At 43.8% G+C, this 26,148-nt stretch overlaps 1 pseudogene; it reads left to right on the forward strand.

The window, feature by feature from the left end:
- The first annotated feature begins 4,595 nt into the window (after positions 1 to 4,595).
- Positions 4,596 to 26,148, forward strand: LOC123482372 (annotated as a pseudogene).

Consider the following 26,148-nt stretch of genomic DNA (forward strand, 5'->3'; position numbering starts at 1 on the left):
ACGTTACGGCCTTATTCTAAAATGGATTATATAAACATTTTCCTCATCAATCTACACACAATACCTCATAATGACAAAGCGAAAAACAAGTTTTTAGAAAATTTTGCAAATGTATACATTTTTAAAAAACAGAAAGACCTTATTTACATAAGTATTCAGACCCTTTGCTATGAGACTCGAAATTGAGCTCAGGTGCATCCTGTTTCCATTGATCATCCTTGAGATGTTTCTACAACTTGATTGGAGTCCACCTGTGGTAAATTCAATTGATTGGACATTATTTGGAAAGGCATACACCTGTCTATATAAGGTCCCACAATTGACAGTGCATGTCAGAGCAAAAACCAAGCCATGAGGTCGAGGGAATTGTCTGTAGAGCTCCGAGACAGGATTGTGTCGAGGCACAGATCTGGGGAAGGGTACCAAAAAATGTATGCAGCATTGAAGGTTCCCAAGAACACAGTGGCCTCCATCATTCTTAAATGGAAGAAGTTTGGAACCACCAAGACTCTTCCTAGAGCTGGCTGCCCGGCTAAATTGAGCAATTGGGGGAGAAGGGCCTTGGTCAGGAAGGTGACCAAGAACCCGATGGTCACTCTGATAGAGCTCTAGAGTTCCTCTGTGGAGATGGGAGAACCTTCCAGAAGGACAACCATCTCTGCAGCACTCCACCAATCAGGCCTTTATGGTAGTGTAGCCAGAAGGAAGCCACTCTTCAGTAAAGGCACATTACAGCCCGCTTGGAGTTTTCCAAAAAGACACCTAAACGACTCTTAGACGATGAGAAAAAAGATTCTCTGGTCTGACGAAACCAAGATTGAACTCTTTGTCCTGAATGCCAAGCGTCACTTCAGGAGGAAACAAGGCACCCCTCATCACCTGGCCAATACCATCCTTATGGTGAAGCATGGTGGTGGCAGCATCATGCTGTGGATATGTTTTTCAGCGGCAGGGACTGGGAGACTAGTCAGGATCGAGGAAAGATGAATGGAGCAAAGTAAAGAGAGATCCTTGATGAAAACCTGCTCCAGAGTGCTCAGCACCTCAGACTTGGGTGAAGGTTCACCTTTCAAAAGGACAATGACCCTAAGCACACAGCCAAGACAACGCAGGAGTGGCTTCGGGACAAGTATATGAATGTCCTTGTGTGGCCCAGCCAGAGCCCGGACTTGAACCCGATCAAACCTCTCTGGAGAGACCTGAAAACAGCTGTGCAGCGACGCTTCCCATCCAACCTGACAGAGCTTGAGAGGATCTGCAGAGAAGAATGGGAGAAACTCCCCAAATACAGGTGTGCCAAGCTTGTAGCGTAATACCCAAGAAGACTCGAGGCTGCAATCGCTGCCAAAGGTTCTTCGACAAAGCACTAAAGGGTCTGAATACTTATGTAAGTGTGATATTTCATGTTTTTTTCCAACGTGACGCCCCTTGAATGTGTTTAGCAGGACTGCTGCGTGCAAAGTGCTTTATTTCACTTTCCTCCTGTCTAGAGACATGCAGGGCTGGGCTACTCAAATGACTCTCCATTTCTTTTTTTTTTAAAGTGTCGCTTGAGAGAGACTGAGGACCACAAGGAATGGAGGATTTAATGCAATCGACAGTCCATCAAAGATAATTTGTCTCGGACGATTACTTACATTTCCTGAATATATTTTCAGAATTGTTTAAACAAAAACAAAAACAAACTTTGGTCAGTGTCTCCCTTGTTTTTATGTAGAAACATATGGAGCTTTGAGCAAGATTATATGGTTTAAGAGATTGCCATTCCTGAAACGGTGAGCAGGTAGCCCTTCACAAATGTCACAGTGTGGGATCTTGAAATTAGCAATCTGATATGGGAAAGAAGAGAAACAGAAAAACATGACATTTTGGGGTATTTAGTCACAGGAGGAAGCCTCTGGGCCTTTTTATTTAAATATTTCACCTTTCTCTTGCAGTAAGCTTTGATGTCCTCAGCACTGCGATCCTGTCTCTCCTTCAGCTTGATGCAGGCGCACACCTCCTCTCCCATATGCTCATCCTTTATCCCTATCATCTTAGAGCAGGGTTTCCCAAACTCTGTGCACGTTTTTTGAGTTTTTGCCCTAGCACTACACAGCTGATTCAAAAAATATACCCATCATCAAGGTTGGATTATACGAATCAGCTGTATTGTTAGGAGTGTTAGGGCAAAAAGCAAACGTGCACCCCTTGGGGACCCGAGGACCGAGTTTGGGAAACGCTGCCTTAGAGAGACGCAAAGAAAGAAACAACATTAGCTGTCCTGGCTCTACAGCCACTGACTAAATGACATTTCCCTATAAAACTATCCTTCTGCTTCTGTTCAAGCAAATACAAACAAACAGATAAAGAATTAACCTGTGCTTTCTGGACTTTAAGGTGGGTGTGTAGGAACTGCTCAATCTCAGCTGGGTATATGTTCTCCCCTCCTCGGATGATCATGTGCTTGATTCAGTAGCCATATTTGTCAAGGCTGGCAATGTCACTGCATATTGGTATAAGGAGGACACATGTATGACACTTTAGTCAAAGTAGAGACATCAGCATTTGGGTGTGGTCTGGGACCAGACCTGTCCACTCACCCAGCCTTATACCAGTGGTCTTTGGTGATGCACTCGTCTGTCTTGGCGACGTCTTCCCATTAAAAAATATAATAAACCACACACTCACACTGTTTTAGCTCAATTAAACATACAGTATCACCACAGCACTATTCATGACTATCTACAACCCTGTCAAAAGTGATGTTATTTGCAGAGGTAGTCGGAGAAGGTGACTGAGGGGGCATGGAAAAGTATGTCTGTCTGCCAGTGCCTACTGTCTGGTGGAGAGTTCCCTGTCAGCGCTGGAACTCTGCTGGACTTCACAGTTCACACACCGGGCCCAGACCAGTCAGCTAGGAGCAGGGGGTGAGTCAGCAGGCCAGGGAATGGGAGCTCAGTGAGGTATGTGGTGCCCCTCTGAAAACTGGCACACCTGTACAGTAGGGCCGGTGCCTGCCCCTTGCCCCTCTGTTAATCTTGCCCATACATCTGTCCCCTGTGGCCTTTCACTGATGTCACTGTTTACACTGAGTGAGTCCTCTTGATAACTGTTTTTAAATTGACACATTTTAACTGGGTCAAGTGAAGACTAAGACTTGGCATCTGGACCCTTTGGAGAGTCAGCATCGGTAACAGCCTTTGAAGGCGCTTGCTAGATGATTGATCTGCTGCCACATGAGCCCATCCTTCTGAGGGCGAAAGTGTAAGGTGTAAGTCCAGTAGTGATAGAGTGGCTGAGTAGGGTCATGACTGGCAAACAAAGAAGCATTGCAGGAGCTGTTTGGGGATGGGGACAGTGAAAATTCACTTGGACAGGCAGGAGAAAGATGTTCCCGATAAAAGCGCTAGATTTGTTGAGTAAACTCAAGATTTCACTTATCATGAGTGTCCATTGGATTCATAAACGCACCCACTCGAGGCCAAGGTGCCCCAGGAGCTGATCCATCCTTTCCTTTGTCACTTTCTCTCACTCTCTGGTCAATTTCAAGTGGCCAATGGATCAGCGCCAAGACCAAGCTTTTTGTCTCACATCTGGTTGGTTGAGGCCCACTCAGAGCCACACACACCCCCTGAGTGACAGCTCATGAAAAATAATGTGACTTCTAACCTCCACCCTATCTGCTGAAACTCAATTCAGCCACACCCAACCTCGTCCTCTACTTGGAAAGTGAGTGACCCCAAAGACCATTATGTAACACTTTACTCCTTTTCAAAACAAGAGGAAATATGCATGCAGTAATGAACCTCTGCATTTTGAAACCAATTTCCAATTGTTGTGAATTGAAAAGGGTCCAGCCACTTGCCAACCATCTGGGGACGATTATGGGTTATAAAACAGCCGGCTCCTTTTCCTCCGACCGCAGACTGGAAAACAATAGAGACATCTGGAACCCTAAACACTGCCACCTTAACCTCTTACCTGCCATCGGACTACACACACACACGCACGCTCACACGCTCACACACTCACTCAGGCAAATATTTTATTCTACCCAACAAAAATCGAGGTGACCTGTACAGGTATACAGACCATTACTATATTGGCAGTCAAAAGTGCTTGATCCACCCAAGACACGGTATTTGATTTGGAAGCACATTTTGCTCTTCTTGTGAGCGTAATGTTTACACAATTGTTCTGCTTATATTACTAAAATGGCCAAGTATTACCTAGAGATCGTTTACCTGCTAAACATAACAGGCAACAGAAAATAATGAAAACTATTTGCTTAAATGTCTCATGCAGATGATCTGAAAGCTTTTACAAAAGTTTAACCAGAAGTTAGTAGAATTTACTGACTATGGTCAGTGGAAGATCCCGACCTGTCCTCCTGCATGTGCAGGGTTAAACTGTCAAAGACATTTGACTTCCTCTTGCAGCCCCTCCGTCTCCACGTAACACCCTGGCGAGTCCTTCTCAGTTTTTTTCCTTAAATAAATGTTATAAATAGTGCTGTGTTCTGTTGACTGCCGTGCCGTCCTCCTCTCAAAGCCCGAAGTGAATCTTTTTTTGCACTGCCCTCCTTTTCTCTCAGTCACGTGCACTCTCACTCTCTCTCTCCCTCTCTCACCTCTTGCCTTCACTCTCTGAATCCTTCTGCTCTCTCTTTCGCTCTCCCTGAGACTTTCTGGAGGAATTTTTAGCTTTTAGTGCCTGTCAAGCAGTGAGAAGAAGCTCTCAAGAAGAGACAGAAGACAGACAAGGTGGAGAGACTGACAGACACAAGTTTAGAGTAGTGACGTCAGCATGCCGTGTGTGAGCTTTGTGTTGGTGGTGACCTGCCTGCTGGTCCTAGGCCCGGCTGTATGGGGCGCCCCCAGCCAGTGCCCGGCTCAGTGTCACTGCCATGGGGACCTGCAGCATGTCATCTGTGACAACGTGGGGCTGAAGAAGATCCGCAGGTGTCCGAGGCCACCCGTCTGCTCAACCTGCAGAGGAACAACCTGGGCAGCCTGCCCACCGGCTCCTTCACCAGCAGCAAGGGTCTCATCTCGTTGCACATGCAGCACTGCCAGCTCCATGAGATTGGCGGCCAGGCCTTCAAGGGACTCAAGAAGCTCATCTACCTCTACCTGTCCAACAACGAGATCACCAGCATCAAGCCAGGTGCCTTGAGGACCTCACCGAGCTCACTTACCTCTACCTGGATGGCAACCGCATCAGCGACCTGCCCAAGGGAATCTTCTCGCCCATGATCAATCTGTTCATCCTGCAGCTCAACGACAACAAGCTCCGCGACATCAAGCCAGGCACCTTCGCCGGAGCCAAGGACCTGCGCTGGCTGCACATGAGTGGCAATGAGATGAACACGCTGCAGCCGGGCTCTCTGGACGACGTGGAGAACCTGGCCATCCTGCACCTGGACAGGAACAGGCTGTCCACCTACCCTGGCCTGGCCATGAGCAAGCTGAGAGTGGTGGAGGAACTGAGCCAGCCAAGAACCCCCTTAGGAGCATCCCCGACAACGCCTTCCAGAGCTTCGGACGCTACATGGAAAACTGCACCTGGACGGCATGGGGCTGGGAAAAGGTCAGTCTCATATTGTTTAAGGGGAAGGGGGTACTTTTATGGTTGCAACGAGCTTACTGAGTTGGGAAGGGTGAGAGTTTGGCAATTGAGAGTTTAAGAGTAGTGCAATGCAATAGTAGGATGGCGTAGAAGCAGTATATGATTCTATTACTATGAGAGAGCATTGGAAGTTTCATTTCATGCAACACAGGTCTCAGTGATTAGAGGCACCATGAGCCATTCGGTAGATATAAAAAGCTGTGCTGTATTCTTGTCCTGAAAGCTCTAGCAGCCCTGCAGATTAGGGAGGCTTGTTGTTTGTTTGTTTTGGTTCTGGCTTGCCATATTTCATTTGCTTATTTACATGTACATTCTGGCTTGCCACCGGCCAACTCCCCCTTTTTCCAGTAGCCAAAAGTCGTTTCTCTTCTCTCCCAGTTCCGTGGTCACATACTGTAACCCGAGGGCAGGTGGTAATGGGAGGTGGTTTAGCAGATCTCTGCCATTCATCATATTTTGACTGACCTTTCAGATTTATGAGAGCGTGGAATACTGAGACAATTTTTTATGCTTTGGTTGTTGTGCTTTCTCCCCATCTGTCTCATTGTATGATAATAAAATCCTTATGATGACTTATCCACCCATATGGGAAGAAAGCAGGTCACACGTGGTCAGGATGAAACCAGCGGGATCTCTGACTCTGACAAAACTTTCTACTAGATTTTTTTTAAATCCACTGGGGCTGATATTCTTGATCCTTTCTTGCTGCAGCTTCTGCTCCCCTGATTGCGGAGTCATTAACCAGGTTTCCATCAAACCATTTCATGTGGATGAATTAGCTGGCGCATGAAAAAAGTCACGACCGGGCTGATGGCAACATGAAATGCCAGTACTCCCTGACGAAGGCCATGCAGCCGAAACGCGTCGGAGTTTTAAAACTTTGTTTCCATTGAACATGCCATACAAATAAAGGCATTTAAATGAATTATATGAAGAGTGCCTTGTCCTCCTTTCTTTTTGATGCCGGTACAATTTGTTCGACATGGTGGGATCGTTTTGTGTCAGTAAAATTAATTATGCAAGAAATGGCGGTGGAAACACCTTTATGTGCAAATATTAATATAATAACCATCATATCGAAGTAACTTGGAGTCACACAACGATATGTTGTGTGGTGTTCCCACTACGAATCAGGAAAGCATGCAGTTTATTAGGCTAGAGATTAAATAAATTGTGATGAACTTCACAGGGTGGTGAAGGTGATGAGCTTGATGCTCCTTTCCAATAAATATCGAGGGTCATATTTGTGGTCCTCTGTAGCTCAGCTGGTAGAGCACGGCGCTTGTAACGCCAAGGTAGTGGGTTCGATCCCTGGGACCACCCATACACAAAAATGTATGCACGCATGACTGTAAGTCGCTTTGGATAAAAGCGTCTGCTAAATGGCATATTATTATTATTATTATTCTGGTGACATAATGATCGATGCTTGGCTGCCGTTTGGCAGATATAAATAATATTGCTCTTATCCATAATAATCTCATAATGTAGGTAGCCTACCCGCACTGTATCTGGGAGCTGTTGGCTAGAGTGCATGTGCCAAGACCAGACTGGGTATATTTGCTATATAACGCAACAGTTTTTGTGACAAAACCATCAGTAGAGTTGAAAATGTGATGGAAACTCATTTTTCAAAGCAAAAGGTGGGAAAATGTGCATATTGTTTTATGCACATTTTTGAATATTCGCATGAAAATCTGTCGCAAATTGGATGGAAACCTAGCTACTGACACATATTTTTTAATCTGACGATTGTCTTGCCCTAGCAAACTTTTTTTGAATCATTAATCAACTGTCAACTTAGATCCTTCCTAGCTTACGAGATGTATTCTAAGTGTTCACCAGTCTGGTTTCAGGCCGGGTCATAGCACTATCTCTGCTCCAACCTTGGTGTTAAATTATTTGCTTAAGGGTATGGATTGACTTATCGAAGGCTTTCGATACTGTTGACCACTCTTTATTGATTCAAAGATTGTCTGCAATCAATATGGATCAGGCGTCATGTAATTGGTTAGGAAATTACTTGACTGACAGGACTCAATGTGTTTTGTCTGATGGTGTTAAGTCAGGTTTCCTTGATATTACGAAAGGTATCCCACAGTGATCGATTTTAGGTCCTGTACTTTTTACTGTCTATATAAATAATGTTGGTCTATCTGCAAAAAAATAAATAAACATAAACCTGTATGCAGATGACACTGTTGTGTATGCTATTGCACCCACGGTTGACCAGGCTCTTTCGGAGCTTCAATCTGCCTTCATTGCTTTACAGAAAGCCTTTGTTGAACTGAAATTGGTACTTAATGCAGATAAAACCAAGTATACAGTGAGGAAAACAGTATTTGATCCCTGCTGATTTTGTACGTTTGCCCACTGACAAAGAAATGATCAGTCTATAATTTTAATGGTAGGTTTATTTGAATAGTGAAACAGAATAACAACAATAAAATCCAGAAAAACGCATGTCAAAAATGTTATATATTGATTTGCATTTTAATGAGGGAAATAAGTATTTGACCCCCTCTCAATCAGAAAGATTTCTGGCTCCCAGGTGTCTTTTATACAGGTAACAGTCTGAGATTAGGAGCACAATCTTAAAGGGAGTGCTCCTAATCTCAGTGTGTTACCTGTATAAAAGACACCTGTCCACAGAAGCAATCAATCAATCAGATTCCAAACTCTCCACCATGGCCAAGACCAAAGAGCTCTCCAAGGATGTCAGGGACAAGATTGTAGACCCTACACAAGGCTGGAATGGGCTACAAGACCATCGCCAAGCAGTTGGTGAGAAGGTGACAACAGTTGGTGCGATTATTCGCAAATGGAAGAAACACAAAAGAACTGTCAATCTCCCTCGGCCTGGGGCTCCATGCAAGATCTCACCTCGTGGAGTTGCAATGATCATGAGAACGGTGAGGAATCAGCCCAGAACTACACAGGAGAATCTTGTCAATGATCTCAAGGCAGCTGGGACCATAGTCACCAAGTAAACAATTGGTAACACACTACGCCGTGAAGGACTGAAATCCTGCAGCGCCCATAAGGTCCCCCTGCTCAAGAATGCACACTATACAGGCCCGTCTGAAGTTTGCCAATGAACATCTGAATGATTCAGAGGAGAACTGGGTGAAAGTGTTGTGGTCAGATGAGACCAAAATCGAGCTCTTTAGCATCAACTCAACTCGCCGTGTTTGGAGGAGGAGGAATGCTGCCTATGACCCCAAGAACACCATCCCCACCGTCAAACAATTATGCTTTGGGGATGTTTTTCTGCTAAGGGGACAGGACAATTCACCGCATCAAAGGGACGATGGACAGAGCCATGTACCGTCAAATCTTGGATGAGAACCTCCTTCCCTCAGGGCATTGAAAATGGGTCGTGGATGGGTATTCCAGCATGACAATGACCCAAAACACACGGCCAAGGCAACAAAGGAGTGGCTCAAGAAGAAGCACATTAAGGTCCTGGAGTGGCCTAGCCAGTCTCCAGACCTTAATCCCATAGAAAATCTGTGGAGGGAGCTGAAGGTTCGAGTTGCCAAACGTCAGCCTCGAAACCTTAATGACTTGGAGAAGATCTGCTAAGAGGAGTGGGACAAAATCCCTCCTGAGATGTGTGCAAACCTGGTGGCCAACTACAAGAAACGTCTGACCTCTGTGATTGCCAACAAGGGTTTTGCCACCAAGTACTAAGTCATGTTTTGCAGAGGGGTCAAATATTTATTTCCCTCATTAAAATGCAAATCAATTTATAACATTTTTTACATGCGTTTTTCTGGATTTTTTTGTTGTTATTCTGTCTCTCACTGTTCAAATAAACCTACCATTAAAATTATAGACTGATCTTATCTTTGTCAGTGGGCAAACGTACAAAATCAGCAGGGGATCAAATACTTTTTTCCCTCTGTATGTTATTCTCCAAATTACGTAAAAATGTATCTGATGATTTATGCATAAGTACATTGGATGGTGCCCTCATTGATCGTGTCCCCGCTTGTAAATATCTGGGCATCTGGACTGACGAAAAGCTGTCTTTCAAAAAGCATGTTGATGAGTTAGTTAAGAAATTAAGAATTAAAATGGGCTTATTTTATACGAACAGGTCATGCCTTTCATTAAATAGCAGAAAACAAATCATTCAGCCGATATTCATACCGTTTAAGACAATGGGGATATTGTCTATATGAATGCAGCTGCCACTGTATTGAAGCCATTGGGCGCAGTTTATCATAGCGCACTACGCTTTATTACAGGCAATAGGTTCAGTACACATCACTGTACTCTGTATCAGAAAGTAGGCTGGCCCTCTTTAAAATCTCGTAGATCGATGCATTGCACTCTTTTTGTTTATAAAGCCTCCTGCATAAACTTCCGCCGTACCTTACTTCAATGTTAACTTATAGACGTACGAGATACCAGAACCGGTCCCAGGGATGGCTAACTCTGGAGATCCCTTCGCTCTCCATTGAGTTAGGTCAGTTAGTTTTTGCACCTTGCTCTACAAGGCTCTCTAAAATTGGATGAATTGGTGCCTCTAGAGGAATTCTAAAGGCTGATTGAGGACCTTTTTACTGAAGAATGTGTTTGTTTTCTATGATTTGTGTTTTGCTTTTAGTGTATTGATGGGAATATTGATGTGTATATTGATGTGTATAGTGTATATTGATGTGTATTGATGTGTATGCAGGGCTCATCTGAGAAAGAGACCTTGGTCCCAGCATGACTCCCTGTTGGAAAATAAAAAAACATAAAAAACAGCTGATTGTGTTCTTAGCTGGTGTTCTTTGATCCTGATTGCTCTGCTTGCGGTATGGTGTGGTGCAAAGAGAGCATCTTTCAAAGGCAATACATCTCTGCACCAAGGTTATTATAGTTTTGTGCTTTTATTTCTATTACATTTTTTGATTTGTATTTGAATTCAGTTTAGTTTCAGTTAGTTTTCAGATCTGATTTGCTAGTTTTGATTTAGTTTAAGTTTTATACAAATATTTCAATATAGTTTTTATATAATTTACAGTGGGGAAAAAATGTATTTAGTCAGCCACCAATTGTGCAAGTTCTCCCACTTAAAAAGATGAGAGAGGCCTGTAATTTTCATCATAGGTACACATCAACTATGACAGACAAATTGAGGAAAAAAAATCCAGAAAATCACATTGTAGGATTTTTAATGAATTTATTTGCAAATTATGGTGGAAAATAAGTATTTGGTCACCTACAAACAAGCAAGATTTCTGTTTCTCACAGACCTGTAACTTCTTATTTAAGAGGCTCCTCTGTCCTCCACTCGTTACCTGTATTAATGGCACCTGTTTGAACTTGTTATCAGTATAAAGACACCTGTCCACAACCTCCAACAGTCACACTCCAAACTCCACTATGGCCAAGACCAAAGAGCTGTCAAAGGACACCAGAAACAAAATTGTAGACCTGCACCAGGCTGGGAAGACTGAATCTGCAATAGGTAAGCAGCTTGGTTTGAAGAAATCAACTGTGGGAGCAATTATTAGGAAATGGAAGACATACAAGACCACTGATAATCTCCCTCGATCTGGGGCTCCACGCAAGATCTCACCCCGTGGGGTCAAAATGATCACAAGCACGGTGAGCAAGAATCCCAGAACCACACGGGGGACCTAGTGAATGACCTGCAGAGAGCTGGGACCAAAGTAACAAAGCCTACCATCAGTAACACACTACGCCGCCAGGGACTCAAATCCTGCAGTGCCAGACGTGTCCCCCTGCTTAAGCCAGTACATGTCCAGGCCCGTCTGAAGTTTGCTAGAGTGCATTTGGATGATCCAGAAGAGGGATTGGGAGAATGTCATATGGTCAGATGAAACCAAAATAGAACTTTTTGGTAAAAACTCAACTCGTCGTGTTTGGAGGACAAAGAATGCTGAGTTGCATCCAAAGAACACCATACCTACTGTGAAGCATGGGGGTGGAAACATCATGCTTTGGGGCTGTTTTTCTGCAAAGGGACCAGGACGACTGATCCGTGTAAAGGAAAGAATGAATGGGGCCATGTATCATGAGATTTTGAGTGAAAACCAACTTCCATCAGCAAGGGCATTGAAGATGAAACGTGGCTGGGTCTTTCAGCATGACAATGATCCCAAACACACCGTCCGGGCAACGAAGGAGTGGCTTCGTAAGAAGCATTTCAAGGTCCTGGAGTGGCCTAGCCAGTCTCCAGATCTCAACCCCATAGAACATTTTTGGAGGAGTTGAAAGTCTGTGTTGCCCAGCGACAGCCCCAAAACATCACTGCTCTAGAGGAGATCTGCATGGAGGAATGGGCCAAAATACCAGCAACAGTGTGTGAAAACCTTGAGAAGACTTACAGAAAACGTTTGACCTGTGTCATTGCCAACAAAGGGTATATAACAAAGTATTGAGAAACTTTTGTTATTGACCAAATACTTATTTTCCACCATAATTTGCAAATAAATTCATTAAACATCCTACAATGTGATTTTTTTGGAATTTTTTTACTCATTTTGTTTGTCATAGTTGACGTGTACCTATGATGAAAATTACAGGCCTCTCTCATCTTTTAAGTGGGAGAACTTGCACAATTGGTGGCTGACTAAATACTTTTTTCCCCCACTGTAGTTGCAGTTGTAGTTTAAGTGTTGGACAGAAAGCATGCGTGGGAGGCTAGGAGCCATTTGTGTTGTATAGTTTTTTTTTTTGGAGGGGGTGGGGTGTCACATCTTGCAACTGGGGGCAGTAATACATAAGGTGATGGGTCAGGTCATAAGTTAGGGACTCTATTAAATCCACATCGCAGAAGATCAGTTTTACAGCGTGATACAAATTTTAAGGAATTGTTTCTAATTTAGCGGAGACTGCATTCACGGTAAACGCTGCACATGTCAGCTCAATTGGAAATTACCTTCAAATATAAATCGCGGAATCTGTTGAATAGCGCCCTAGTATAGGTTTAAAAATAAAGTCAATCTTAATGTGACTTGGATTTAAAAGGATTAGCGCCGAGACTGGTGCAGAAAATATGGTGAAAGGAAACTCTCTCTCGCCCATGTTTACACCAATCGTATGCGTTTTTAACTTTGTAGTGCATGTAAGAAGAATCAAGTTAACTACCAAGCTGATTTCTTCCATGTTAGCTAGTGATAGTGATGCACAAACTAGGCCTATTTAAAACATCACCATCTCCCAACCATATTTACCCGTCCAGATTCAGTAGCTTGAAAACCCTATTAGGTCTACAAAAAAAAACTAAAATTGAACATAATTCATGATGGTTTTTATTTTATTTCGGAGGCAAAGATAATTGTTTCAGTATAGTTTCAGTTTTTCAAATGGGTTTGTTAATTATTTTCTTTCAGTTTACTAAATAGTTTTTTTTATGATTAGTTTTCGTTTTAGTTTCAGTTTCAGTTTTAGTTTACTCTGCATCTGAGATTGTGGGGGTCTGGAGTTTTGCACAGTAGTAGAGAGCATTGGTGTTTTAGTATTGTGTAGCTTCATTACCATATGTAGTTGGTTGGTGGACAGTTGGTGTTGAAGATTGGATTCATGTCCAATCTAGCTTTGTGAGGACAAGAAGTGGAGTTGGGGAGGGCTGAGGTCCTTGCTCTTTACATTAAGGAAATACATGGGAATGATATGGGCAGCACATACATGTCTTCCCAATTGGGAGATTCCAAACAATCACTTAGTAGCATCATAACAAACTGCTGGTATGGACCACACTCTTCAGCTTCAGCACGTACTGTAAACCCAAACACACCGTCTTACGGGGGACAGCCCAAGATATCCTTGACCATACAGTGAGGGGGCGGTGTTGACGCAGTGTTTGATCATTCCTGAGGTTCACGTTGGTGTTTGAGGTGGGTGACCGCCTCATTACACTTAAGTGGTGCAGTCTGAAGAGGATTTTAAGATCTGTCTAGTTTCCATCCTTTAGGGGTCACTATTTACAAATAGTGTGATGCATAGATGTCCCTATAATCGCTCCAATCTATGGCAGAGGAGTTTGAATTATCATACAGACACCCCCAAGGCTAAAGAGTTCATGGAACAACAGCAGGTACAGTCCAGGTAGTACTGGAAATGGTTTCCTATCTAGAGATAACACAGCCAACCCTTCACCTCGTAACCCATAGCGTAACAATGTAAAATGTAACAAGGTTGAATGATCGCTATCTCCCTCGGCTGACCAACCCCAATCAAGGCCTGAGTGGAGAGCGGGGAAGGCCTCGGGACACTTATCACAGATAAGAGACTCAGATGAGAGCTTTTCTGCCTAATTCCCAGTGAACACAGTGCCCGTTATAACTCCATATACTGATGGAGGGGCTACCTTGCTGCTCCCCATACATTCCAAACGTAACGTTTATTCAATACTAGAAGTTAATCCAATATTTGAGTGTATCCATGCTACAGTATGGAGACATCCCACAGGGGAAATTGTAAAATAACAAGCATCTCTCAGGCAGACTGTACCTGTGAGTTAGAGTGAGGGGAAAGCAGCGGGAGATGTCAAGGTTTTGGGGTGGCGGGGAGGGGGGCACGTGGGTATTTTTAGGGTGTTTTTGTTTGCTAGGCCGTATCCAAGCATGTCCCAGCCTAATTATTACACAAGTGTTATTTTCAGCTCTGTGCGTTTTTCCTTTCGGCAGGAGGGTCCTGCAAACAGGTCAGTAAGGGTTAGGAGACAGGTAAATAGAGGCAGGGTGTTCCTTGGCCCATGAAGGACGGTATTTTTAGCTTGCACATCGCCCCTCAGTTGAATGGACAATTGGGCCCTTTACAAGTCTTCCTGGCAGAGGAGTGGCTCTGAGAGAGAGAGCAGAGCGAGAGAGAGATAGAGAGAGAGGATTGCCTCAAATTACCAGAAGCATCCACCTCGGTGCTCGCGACCCTCCGCAGTGGAAATTTCCCAAAAGACGCCTCAATCAATAGCTTCATCTCTTATAGACACACATAACTCATCCACCCAAAGCAAAGTCCACCCTCCTCTCACGGCTGCCCCCGGACCTCCTTCCTTCCCTCTCTCCTCCTGCTAAATGGCTAAGAGCCAAACTTGACATGGTGAGCATCAGTTCATCTTGCACCTCTGTGAAGTTTTTAGCGGCCTCCAACGCATATGAAGTTTAGGAGAAGGGAGGGGTGAGACAGTCCAGTTTACATAAGCAACGCTGCAGGAACCAGTTATGAGTGGAGGCTTTCATGACAGAGTGACTGCTGTAGGAGAAAAAAAGGATTCCCTCTACCAAACATCTCTGTCTACCCTCTGACAGAGATTAAGGATGAGGTCTAACTGCAAAGGGTAGAACAGATTCTACATCCATCTATCACCAGGCTTGGTGTGCCCTCACTGCCCTGTGAGAGAGGCTCAGTTGGTAGAGCATGGCGTTTGCAATACCGGGGTTGTGGGTTCGATTCCCATAGGGGACCAGTACGAAAATGTATGCACTCACTGCTGTTAGTCCCTTTGGATAAGAGCGTCTGCTAAATGAAAGGGGAGATCTACCTGATATATTGGTTGATTTTAGGGACTTCAATAGTTGAATTCAGGGTTTTCAGAATTCAGGGATTTCAATCAGCCACAGGAAGCTATTATACGTGCAATTAACTACTTTTTGGATTTGAAGGACAAGACTGTTCTTGGTCATGACATGGTTTGAATCTCTCTTGTCAAAATCTACATCTTCTAATGAAACTAAAAAGCCTCCTATACTATGTCTGTATCTCTGCCTCCAGTTCTCTGACGCTGCGTTCAACGGAGTGACGGCCATCAAGTCTCTGCACCTGGACAACAACAAGCTCAAGTCCCTCCCCAAGAGCCTGGAGTTCACCACCATCACCAACCTCACACTCTCCAACAACCCCTGGAGCTGCACCTGCACGCTTGCCCCTCTGCGCAAGTAAGGAGCTCATATTTAACCTGGCTAACAAGCCAAACGTTGTAGCCATTTTGCTAGCAAGCTGTACTTTGGTTTGCTATTGTACCACACAGTCTGGCACACCAGGATACCTCACCTTACAGCATGTAGGTGATCTGTATGAAACTAACACAAACCATAGACAATACTGAGGTGGAAAACCACACATACAAGAGAACCATACAAGACTAGTTCAATAGACCCTTTTCCTCCAGTAATTGGAAAATGTCCCCTCCTTTTCCAAGACCCTGTGTCTAATTCTCTCTGTTCCCCCCCACTAGGTGGATGGACTCTAGCCGCCAGCGCCCTGATGCGCTCTGTGCATCTCCATCCTCGCAGAGAGGAAAGCAGATCAGAGACAGCACTGTCTTCAGCAGCTGCAAAGTCAAGACAAAGAGAGCCAAGGGCACGCGCCATTAAACAGGTAATCTGACTGGTGATGATTCTACGAATTACAAAACTAGTCCGCTAATTGGCAAGTTAAACCTCAGTTAAGTGAATTTATGAGCTGAAGTTAGCAAGCTTCCCACTGGGCACAAACTGGTTGAATCAACGTTGTTTTAACGTAATTTGTCAACGTATTGTGTAGTGGAATCCATGTGGAAAATACATTGGATTTGAAAAAAGTCTTCAACCTAAACTGTTGTTTTGAGGGTGAAATTTCAACCACATGATTGTCATCATGTTAACCAAATTTCAACATAGACAAACCTTGCATAAAATATGTAGAATTTGTACCTTTAAAACAATGTCAGATCTTCAACGTTATAGCCACTATCAGAAAAAAAATATATAGGCTGGGCAGCACCTCCTACTGAAGAATTGATTTATCTACAGCTACCCTTCAGTCTCCCATCCAGGGTTTTAACCAAGCACAGCCCAGCTATGATCTTTTTCACTGACTATTACCAATGTGCTATTGTGCATCGCAGTGCTAAGGTGCCACTATAGCCTCGGGTTCGATCCCAGGCTGTGTCACAGCCGGCCATGACCGGGAGCCCCATGGGGTGGTGCACAATTGGCCCAGTGTCGTTAGGGGAGGGTTTGGCCGGGGGATTTCCTTGGCTCATCGTGCTCTAGCTACTCCTTGTGGCGGGCCGGGCGCCTGCAAGCTGACTTCGATTGTCAGTTGGACAGTGTTTCCCTCCGACACATTGGTGCGTCTGGCTTCGGGTTAACTGAGGAGTGTGTTAAGAAGCAATGCGGCTTGGCAGGTCATGTTTCAGAGGGCGCATGACTCTCGACACCTTCACCTCTCCCGAGTCCGATGCAGCGATGAGACAAGATCGTATCCCGAAATTCGGGAGAAAAAGGGGTAAAAAACTAAATCGATTCACTGTTGCTATCGGAGTCTTTCCAAAGGGTAGGTTTAACAGAGCAAATGAAATGTGACCATACTTTTATCACTCATACTGTCTCTTGAGAAAGTATTCATACCCCTTGACTTATTCCACATTTTGTTGTGTTACAGCCTGAATTAAAAATGGATTAAATCGATGTTTTTTCTCAGCCATCTATACGTAATACCCCATAATGACAAAGTGAAAACATGTTTGTAGAAATTGTTGCTAATTTATTGAAAATGAAATGCAGAGATATCTTATTCATACAAGTATTCACACCCCTGAGTCAATACTAGGTAGAAGCATCTTTGGCAGAGATTACAGCTGTGAGTGTTTCTGGGTAAGTCTCTAAGAGATTTCCACACCTGGATTGTGCAACATTTGCCCATTATGTTAAAAAAAAATCAAGCTCTGTCAAATTGGTTGTTGATCATTTGCTAGACAACCATTTTCAGGTCTTGCCATAGATTTTTCAAGTAGATTTTAAGTCAAAACTGTAACTCTGCCACTCAGGAACATTCACTGTCTTCTTGGTAAGCAACTTCAGTGTAGATTTGACCTTGTGTTTTAGGTTATTGTCCTGCTGAAAGGTGAATTCATCTCCCAGTTGCTGGTGGAAGGCAGACTGAACCAGGTCTTTCTCTAGGATTATGCCTGTGCTTAGCTCCATTCCGTTTATTTTTTATCCTGAAAAACTCCCCAGTCCTTAACGATTACAAGCATTACCCATAACATTATGCAGCCACCACTATTCTTGAAAATATGGAGAGTGATACTCAGTAATGTGTTGTGTTGGATTTGCCCCAAACATAAGACTTTGTATTCAGGACCAAAATATATTGTTTTGCCACATTCTTTGCTGTATTACTGTACTTTACTTATTGCAAACAGGATGCATGTTTTGGAATGTTTTTATTCTGTACAAGCTTCCTTATTTTCAATCTGTCAATTAGGTTAGTATTGTAGAGTAACACAGACATTAAACTCTGTAACTGTTTTAAAGTCACCATTGGCCTGATGTTGAAATCCCTGACTGGTTTCCTTCCTCTCCGGCAACTGAGTTAGAAAGGACACCTGTATCTTTGTAGTGACTGGGTGTATTGACACACCATCCAAAGTGTAATTAATAACTTCACTATGCTCAAAGGGATATTCAATGTCTGCTTTTTTTTTTTTACCCATCTACCAATAGGTGCCCTTCTTTGCGAGTCATTGGAATACCTCCCTGGTCTTGGTGGTTGTTCACTGCTCGACTGAGGGACCTTACAGACAATTGTATATGTGGGGTACAGAGATGAGGTAGTCATCCAAAAATCATGTTCAAATCAAATCAAATCAAATCAAATTTTATTGGTCACATGCGCCGAATACAACAAGTGCAGACATTACAGTGAAATGCTTACTTACAGCCCTTAACCAACAGTGCGTTTATTTTAAACAAAAAAAGTAAGAATAAAACAACAACAAAAAAAGTGTTGAGAAAAACAAAGAGCAGAAGTAAAATAAAGTGACAGTAGGGAGGCTATATATACAGGGGGGTAGCGGTTGCAGAGTCAATGTGCGGGGGCACCCGACTAGTTGAGGTAGTTGAGGTAATATGTACATGTGGGTAGAGTTAAAGTGACTATGCATAAATACTTAACAGAGTAGCAGCAGCGTAAAAAGGATGGGGTGGGGGGCAGTGCAAATAGTCCGGGTAGCCATGATTAGCTGTTCAGGAGTCTTATGGCTTGTGGGTAGAAGCTGTTGAGAAGTCTTTTGGACCTAGACTTGGCACTCCGGTACCGCTTGCCGTGCGGTAGCAGAGAGAACAGTCTATGACTAGGGTGGCTGGAGTCTTTGACAATTTTGAGGGCCTTCCTCTGACACCGCCTGGTATAGAGGTCTTGGATGGCAGGGGCTTTTGCCCCAGTGATGTACTGGGCCGTACGCACCTACCCTCTGTAGTGCCTTGCGGTCAGAGGCCAAGCAGTTGCCATACCAGGCGGTGATGCAACCAGTCAGGATGCTCTCGATGGTGCAGCTGTAGAATTTTTTGAGGATCTGAGGACCCATGCCAAATCTTTTTAGTCTCCTGAGGGGAATAGGCTTTGTCGTGCCCTCTTCACGACTGTCTTGGTGTGTTTGGACCATGATAGTTCGTTGGTGATGTGGACACCAAGGAACTTGAAGCTCTCAACCTGTTCCACTACAGCCCCGTCGATGAGAATGGGGCGTGCTCAGTCCTCTTTTTTTTCCTGTAGTCCACAATCATCTCCTTTGTCTTGGTCACGTTGAGGGAGAGGTTGTTGTCCTGGCACCACACGGCCAGATCTCTGACCTCCTCCTATAGGCTGTCTCATCGTTGTCGGTGATCAGGCCTACCACTGTTGTGTCGTCGGCAAACTTAATGATGGTGTTGGAGTCGTGCCTGGCCATGCAGTCATGGGTGAACAGAGAGTACAGGAGGGGACTGAGCACGCACCCCTGAGGCCCCCGTGTTGAGGATCAGTGTGGCAGATGTGTTATTGCCTACCCTTACCACCTGGGGGCGGCCCGTCAGGAAGTCCAGGATCCAGTTGCAGAGGGAGGTGTTTAGTCCCAGGATCCTTAGCTTAGTGATGAGCTTAGAGGGCACTATGGTGTTGAATGCTGAGCTGTAGTCAATGAATAGCATTCTCACGTAGGGTGTTCCTCTTGTCCAGGTGGGAAAGGGCAGTGTGGAGTGCGATAGAGATTGCATCATCTGTGGATCTGTTGGGGCGGTATGCAAATTGGAGTGGGTCTAGGGTTTCTGGGATTATGCTGTTGATGTGAGCCATGACCAGTCTTTCAAAGCACTTCATGGCTACAGACGTCAGTGCCACGGGGTCGGTAGTCATTTAGGCAGGTTATCTTAGAGTTCTTGGGCACGGGGACTATGGTGGTCTGCTTGAAACATGTTGGTATTACAGACTCGGTCAGGGACATGTTGAAAATGTCAGTGAAGACACTTGCCAGTTGGTCAGCACATGCTCGGAGTACACGCCCCTGGTAATCCGTCTGGCCCAGCGGCCTTGTGAATGTTGACTTGCTTAAAAGTCTTACTCACATCGGCTACGGAGAGCGTGATCACATAGTCGTCCCGGAACAGCTGGTGCTCTCATGCATGCTTCAGTGTTGCTTGCCTCGAAGCGAGCATAGAAGTGGTTTAGCTCGTCTGGTAGGCTTGTGTCACTGGGCAGCTCGCGCTGTGCTTCCCTTTGTAGTCTGTAATAGTTTTCCAAGCCCTGCCACATCCGACGAGCGTCAGAGCCAGTGTAGTATGATTCAATCTTAGACCTGTATTGACTCTTTGCCTGTTTGATGGTTCGGTCGGAGGTCATAGCGGGATTTCTTATAAGCTTCCGGGTTAGAGTCCCGTTCCTTGAAAGCGGCAGCTCTACCCTTTAGCTCAGTGCGGATGTTGCCTGTAATCCATGGCTTCTGGTTGGGGTATGTGCGTACGGTCACTGTGGGGACGACATCATCGATGCACTTATTGATGAAGCCAGTGACTGATGTGGTGTACTCCTCAATGCTGTCTGAAGAATCCCGGAACATGTTCCAGTCTGTGCTAGCAAAACAGTCCTGTAGCTTGGCATCTCGTCATCTGACCACTTTTTTATTAACCGAATCACTGGTGCTTCCTGCTTCAGTTTTTGCTTATAAGCAGGAATCAGGAGGATAGAGTTATGGTCAGATTTGCCAAATGGAGGCGAGGGAGAGCTTTGTATGCGTCTCTGTGTGTGGAGTAAAGGTGGTCTAGAGTTTTTTTTTGCACACAGAGTCCATGCAACTTATTATGTGACTTGTTAAGCAAATTTGTACTCCTGAACTTATTTAGGCTTGCCATAACAACGGGTTGAATACTTTGAAAAACATAATTCCACTTTGACATTATGGGGTATTGTGTGGAGGCCAGTGACAAAAAAATCGCAATTTAATCCATTTTAAATTCAGGCTGTAACACAACAAAATGTGGAAAAAGTCAAGAGGTGTGAATACTTTCTGAAGGCACTTGTCATGTCTTCTCCCGTTGCTCCCCTCCGGCACTCTGATTCGCCGGTCTACTGAGCCACCGGTCTGAGCGCACCACCTCGGCAACACCGGAATGGAACCCCAACGCACCCTAATCACCTCCAGCGCACCTGCACCTCATCATCTCATCACCACCCCTATATAGCCCTGGACTGTTCAGTGTTGTGATTGTTAGTGTCATGTCCTCGCTCTTTGTTGTTCGCTTGCTCAGTGTTAAGTAAACCTTTACATAGTTGATTCCTGCATCTGCGTCCTGACTCTTCGTATCCTCAGTACTCGTCACAGCACTGTATATCATCAATCATGCTATTTAGGCCTAGCTATATAGCATTTGCAAAGTCATCAACAGCTATTGTTTCAATTCAACACCAAATCCAACAAAAAAGACAATACAATAGGCCTAGGGTTTCAGGCGCTGGCTGATTTAAATGTAATGATATTTAGTGATATTGAATTGTGTTTGGTTGTCAACGCAACCAAATATCAACATTTGAAGGAGATGTATCTTCTGCTTGGATAGTTCCATCTGTGCCACTGACTTACTCTGGCTTTAATTCCAGTTTGTCTACAAATGATTAATTGATATGTTGGATTCATACCTCCATCCAAACAAAAATCTAAGTTAAAGAATAAGACTAAATCAAATCAAACTTTATTTAAAGTTGCACTATGCGAAATCGCTCCTCCATTTCCTGGTTGCAAAAAACTCGAATAGTTCGCCTAATTTCAGTTTATGTGACAAAATAAGATAGTATAGTGTAGAGAATCATTGTACCATCTAAACCGCTGTGAAATATATTTTCCATAACCAAAAATATTGTATTTTCAGCTGTTTGAAGCTGGTGTACAAAACTGAAAGTAAAAGACGCAAAAACAAACTTAAGAATGGGAAGCATAGAAATAGCTTATATAGAACAGATCTACTGCTTTAGACTTGCTTTCAAGTTGAATGATACATCTATAACTCACATTTCTATGTGAATTTGGTTGCGTTACCCAAAAAAGTTGCATATTGCCAAGTGCATTTAAAGTTTGATTTGATTTAGCTTTTATGTTGAGATGGAGACTTAATTTGTAAACCAACTGGAATTAAAGCCAGACTAAATCAGTGGCACAGATGGAACTATCCAAGCAGAAGATAAATCTCCTTCAAATGTTGATGTTTGGTTGAGTTGACAACCAATACAATTAATATCACTTTAGAAATACAATAAATAGCCTATTAACTTGTCGACAAGTTAACAAATGATATGTTGGATTCACGTCTCCAACACAACCAAAAAATAAAAGTTAAAGAATAGGATTAAGCCAGTGTCTTAGATGGAACTATCCAAGCAGTAGATACATCTCCTTTAAATGTTGATATTCCGTTGTGTTGTCAACCAAACACAATTCAATATTACTTTTGTAATACAGTAAATAGCCTAAAGTATCTTACAAACAAATGTAAAATTCAACCTTAAAATGAGTCACACATCCCTGACCACATTTTTGAGGTTACTGTAACTATACATTTCTTCTTATGTAATTATATAAAGTGTGCACGTTCAAGATAGCATACATAGGTCGTCACAGTTCTGTGGAGATCCTCACAATTACTGTAATAATCTGCTCAGAATCTTGACTGCCATTGATCACTTGCACCATGCACTTTTAATGTAATCCAGGTCAGTTGGTTCTGCTATAAAATGAAGCACAGTGATAACAAATTAATCTGTTGTATAAATAAACAAAATATCTGACATTGTATTACCATTTGAACTTTGCTGTGCTTTTTAAAGGGGTTGAAAGCGCAGTGATAGACATTTGGATGACAACTAAACCAATAATCAGACATTGTTTTTCCATTGGAATTTGGTTGTGCTTTTAGATGGTTGAAAGCATAGTGATAGCCAAAAGTTAGTTGAATTTCCAATGTGTTGTCTTTTTGAGTAAGTGAATATGCAGGGCATTCAGAAAGTATTCAGACCACTTTACTTTTTCTACATTGTGTTACGTTACAGCCTTATTCTAAAACTGATGAATTTTTTTTTCCCCTCATCAATCTACACACAATACCCCATAATGACAAAGCAAAACCTGGTTTTTAGACATTTGTGCACATTTATACAAAATAAATAACTAAAATATCACATTTACATAAGTATTCAGACCCTTTACTCAGTACTTTGTAGAAGCACCTTTGGCAGCGATTACAGCCTCGAGTATTCTTGGGTATGACGCTACAAGCTTGGCACACCTGTATTTGGGGGGGGGGTTCTCCCATTCTTCTCTGCAGATCCTCTCAAGCTCTGTCAGGTTGGATGGGGAGCGTCGCTGCACAGCTATTTTCAGGTATCTCCAGAGAAGTTCGATCGGGTTCAGGTCCGGGCTCTGGCTGGGCCACTCAAGGACATTGAGACTTGTCCCGAAGCCACTCCTGCGTTATCTTGGCTGTGTGCTTAGGGTCGTTGTCCTGTTGGAAGGTGAACCTTCGCCCCAGTCTGAGCGCTCTGGAGCAGGTTTTCCTCAAGGATCTGTCTGTACTTTGCTCCATTCATATTTTTCTCGATCCTGACTAGTCTCCAATCCCTGCCGCTGAAAAACATCCCCACAGCATGATGCTGCCACCACCATGCTTCACCGTAGGGATGGTGCCCGGTTTCCTCCAGATGTGACCCCTTGGCATTCAGGCCAAAGAGTTCAATCTTGGTTTCATCAGACCAGAGAATCTTGTTTCTCATTGTCTGAGAGTCCTTTAGGTGCCTTTTGGAAAACTCCAAGCGGGCTGTCATGTGCCTTTTACTGAGGAGTGGCTTCCATCTGGCCACTCTACCATAAAGGAGTGCTGCAGAGATGGTTGTCCTTCTGGAAAGTTCTCCCATCTCCAAAGAGGAACTCTGGAGCTCTGTCAGAGTGACCATCTGGTTCTTGGTCACCTCCTGACCAAGGCCCTTGTCCCCAATTGCTCCAGTTTGGCCGGGCGGACAGCTCTTAGGAAGAGTCTTGTGGTTCCAAACTTCTTCCCTTTAAGAATGATGGAGGCCACTGTGTTCTTGGGGACCTTCAATGCTGCGGAAATGTTTGGGTACCCTTCCCCAGATCTGTGCCTCTACACAATCCTGTCTCGGCGCTCTACGGACAATTCCTTCGACCTCATGGCTTGGTTTTTGCTCTGACATGCACTGTCAACTGTTGGATCTTATATAGACAGGTGTGTGCCTTTCCAAATCATGTCCAATCAATTGAATTTACCACAGGTGGACTCCAATCAAGTTGTCGAAACATTTCAAGGATGATCAATGGAAACAGGATGTACCTGAGCTCAATTTAGAGTCTCATAGCAAATGGTCTGAATACTTATGGAAATAAGTTATTTCTGTTTTTGCTTTGTCATAATGGGATATTGTGTGTAGATTGATGAGAATTTTTTTATTTATATAATCCATTTTAGAATAAGGCTGTAACGTAACACAATGTGGAAAAAGGGAAGCGGTCTGAATACTTTCGAATGCACTGTAGGTTGAAATCTCATTGATCAATGTTTCAACCAAACATTACCCAATTACCCATACTGAAATGACGTGGTGTGCCCAGCGGTTATGAGTTTCTCAGTATCAGACTCAGTATCAGACTTTCTCAGTATCAGACTGTTGGTCCCTTTCTGGCTTTAATTCTTTCCTCACAGCTTGAATTCATATGAAGGAGTGAATTTATGTGTGTAGGACTCAGCACAACATGACTTTGTATTGAGACAGTAGCACTTAAGGTCGGGGGATGGTTTTGGATCTGTCTAGCTTGACGTTCTTCTTTACCTTTCCCTCTTCCTTCCCTCAGAACTCTTTGTCTTCTCATCAGAGTCTGTCCCCTGGCTGTTCTTTTTTCCATCTTGGCCTTGGTGTCCTGTCCAGAACAGAACAGCGTGTCCCAGTCATGGCGTTGACCAGTAGGAGGGCAGACTGTTTGACTTGGCTGCTGATGTTTGTGTCTTTCTACAGGAGACGCTGCCTGAGGGGAAAGGCCTGTCCAGGTGACAGGCTTGGTACGTGTGCAGAGAAAGAAAGCAACGCTAACTGCTACTTCAAGACTGTCCATCTCACTATCTGCCAAATATCAATTTCACATGTACACACAGGGAGTGATACATGACACAAACACATGCACACAAAAAAACACACATAACCCACACACAAATAGAAAAATCAAAAGGCTTACACGAAGCAGAGACTCAAGAAAACACTTTCAGTTCACAGACACAACATTCACACAACCCACACACAACATACACACAATGTTTATCAATACAAACACACACACACACACCTTTCTTTCATCCCCCCTCTCTTTTCAATGGCTGAGGAATTTGTCAAGCATCCCACAACCAACACTCAGACAAGCAGCCATGTTGACTCTCCTCGTCTCGCTCTCCCTGACGCCAGCTTTACGCCCTCACCTCTCAGGAACCCACCACCTGCTGCCACAGCAATGGCCTGCATCATTCCCCAAGCCCCTCTCCACCAAAAAAAAAAATGTCTAAATGGAATGCTCCAGGCCAGGTCTCCCTTTATTTACTATGGGTCACTTGGTCGGTCATGTCTCGCTGTCTCGCTTCTCCTGTGAGAAATTCTCTGTCAGACTGAGAAAACATCCTGAAAGGACTGTGACCGTAAAACGGACGTCGACGTAGCGTGACTTGACTCCTCTCAAACTCTGACAGAAGGTAAACGACACATCACAGCGCAGGCGGCTGAGGACTTTTTCTGAAAGGGTTTATGAGACAATGGAGTGATGGCAGGTCGAAGTTGGGAAGGAACAGTCAGAGACGACATGGACAAAGAGACTCCAGTTCTCCAGTAGTATCTTTCGTTTAAAGACTGTCCTTTGTATGTATTCAATCTCCCAAGAGATACAAGGATACATCATTCTTACATTAATTACGTTTAAAAGTGTTTGCAGTGCATTTAGATCTGTTATCACAGGGGGAAATGGTGTACAGTTCAGAATGGATATGAGAAAAGGTGGCAGAGGTATCATGTCTTTGACTAAATAAGTAACGTACTAAATATTTTGCCTTTTCCTTCCACCCTGCTGTGGCAATGCTTCATTTGTTAGCGGACACACACAGACACTCTGTGTTACATTTCATTTAAAGTAATATACTTTTTACTGCTAAGTCAATGGATTGTCTATAAGCATTGAACACTTCCCAAACTCTGGGAGCATCATAACTCTTAAGATTTGACTCTTCTTTTTTATGTATA

The sequence above is a fragment of the Coregonus clupeaformis genome, chromosome 31, assembly GCF_020615455.1.
Source record: "Coregonus clupeaformis isolate EN_2021a chromosome 31, ASM2061545v1, whole genome shotgun sequence".
NCBI classification, from domain to species: Eukaryota; Metazoa; Chordata; class Actinopteri; order Salmoniformes; family Salmonidae; genus Coregonus; species Coregonus clupeaformis.